This window comes from Malus domestica, chromosome 05, assembly GCF_042453785.1.
Source record: "Malus domestica chromosome 05, GDT2T_hap1".
In the NCBI taxonomy this organism is placed as follows: Eukaryota; Viridiplantae; Streptophyta; class Magnoliopsida; order Rosales; family Rosaceae; genus Malus; species Malus domestica.
The window spans coordinates 28,794,282-28,796,624 of NC_091665.1; positions in this window are offsets into that span (position 1 = coordinate 28,794,282).

The following is a 2,343-nucleotide window of genomic DNA, read 5'->3' on the forward strand; positions in this document are numbered from 1 at the left end:
ATAATTTTTTAGACTCATGCTCTCACAACTAATTAGTCTTACGATGGCAGTACTTTAATTTTTTTTTGTTTGATCGGGCTTCGGGTGTCCCCCTTCCTAGGGGACGACGGCAATATTTTCTCTAAAAACAAAAGAAATAAGAGGCATAAAAGATACTCCTACATTTTTTTGGCAAGAAAGCAGTAGCAATTTTAACTGTTCTTGATGATAACAATGTACAGTTTAACCTAATAGAATGCTGGTTTACTGTCTATATGACAGCCCACATAAGAGGAGTACGTAAAAGAAGTACATGGAAACATACTAACCTAATACAATGCTATGGCCAAGACAACCATGGATGTCATGAGTCTTCGTTTCAAACTCCAGGCATTCGTAAGCAAAATAAAGACTAGAGCATCCCTAGACCAAACAATCATGTATAAAGCAACAACAACTATGGTCATCAACAGCACCACCTTACCTTTTTACCACCACAAAGGAATGTATAATGGAGTATATATGGTACTATATTTTCATGAGGAAGTTCCTACGTTTGGGTGGACAGATGTGTGAAGTAATTATAAAATAGTAAGAAAAGTTTCAATCCAATGCCTCAAGGCTGGGAAACAGTTATAAATATAATAGGAAGAATTGCTTGAGCTTCTATTGTATTTCTTAGAAAGTGGGTTGATGTTGGCTTAATTCAGTCAGGCAGAGAAGTTGGCCCCGATATGTGAACCCGACCAAAGCCGGGTTAACCGCCGAGTTGCTCATTTAATTCAATCATTGACCAGCCCTAAACACGTTAAAGAATATCTTTTTAATTTTCCAGAAGATGAAAAATTGAAATTTTGGTTTAGCTTGAACTTAGACGAAATCTAAGTTAACCATCCATAAAAATAAGGGATCTTTTGATTTGGGTGTCTCACTTTCTAACTTGTTTGATAAAACATCTCTGTGTATTAGATTTTAACTATTCAATAAAAAAATAAAGTGCTTTAGTTAATCAGTCCGGCTCTCTTAAGATTCTCATTTTGATGGCTTCTGAGAACTAAATGCAAGTTAGCTACCCAATTGTATTAGTTTAGATCTAAAGATTTAAAATACTTGACAAATTAATAAAACAAAACCAACTTAAAGTCAATGAACCCTTAGAAAACTCATTTTTTTGTTTTTCTATTAAATTGTCAAATATTTTAAGTCTTTAGATCCTAATTAATACATGATTAATATGAATTTGATTCTCACAGTCCAGGGAAGAGCACGACTCGTTAGGTATTCACTTTGACTTTTAACCCAAACAATCCATTTGTTGACCCAAATGATTGCTGAATATAAATTTGGTTTCTTAAAAATTACATTATCAAAGAGAGAGGAAGTGGATGAATTAAAAAAATAGAGAATGGAGAATATCTACATTGAAATTAACCCCTTCCCCGCCAAAATTTACATTATTTTAAACTGCGTCAAATTAGCAGGTCCAACACATATGTCCCAGAATGATGAATTTTCACATTTTTAGGTACCAAAACGGCCCCCCAATCACAACCAAAGATTAAAGGAAAAAAATAAGTACAATGTTATCCACATATTCATTTTTTTTCTTTTACACTCTTTTCAATTTTCACCCGTTGGAGCGAATGAATCGAAAAAGTTCAATAAACAAAAATTAACAAGAGTATATGAGAAATAAAAAGAAATTTGTGAAAATAGCACTACCCAAGAGAAAAGTTAACTAAAATGGTCCAATTGGCAACCAGACCTGATTAGTGGGGATTCTCTTTATATATTCTGGTAATTAGATGAAGAGTGTAGTAAATTCATTTCTTTTTAATAATTCGATTAAAGAATTAGGAGACATGAAAGTCTAACATAAGAAAAACTTGAGAATTCGAGCTTGATGTTTTATTTTGTAAGGTATCGGTGCAATGTAAAAAGATATTACAATATATATTTTGAGAATTCATGTATGAAGTTTTGTCTTGAAAGATAATGGTATAATTTAAGAATACTTTCCCGATTAATATGCTTAATGTTAGACAACCATTGTATTTGACTAAGAATTCTAACATCATGAAGTCAACTTGGTTAGAGAGCAAATCATAAAAAAGCTCTGATACATTTCAACAAAGTTAGAATTCAAAAACCTAAAAAACCCTTCACAACCCAAGCCATGATGAGTTGTACCCCTCAAATGGTCCAACCCCAAAATGGTTCTCATGGTCTATGTACGTGATACATGCGTGTGTATTCTTCTACCTACCAAAAACTTTGCCTTTTACTTTATATAAAACTTTGCCTTTTTTTCCGTCATTTGAGACATCTCTAAATTTTTATTAGCTCTTCCAATTGGCGATTGTC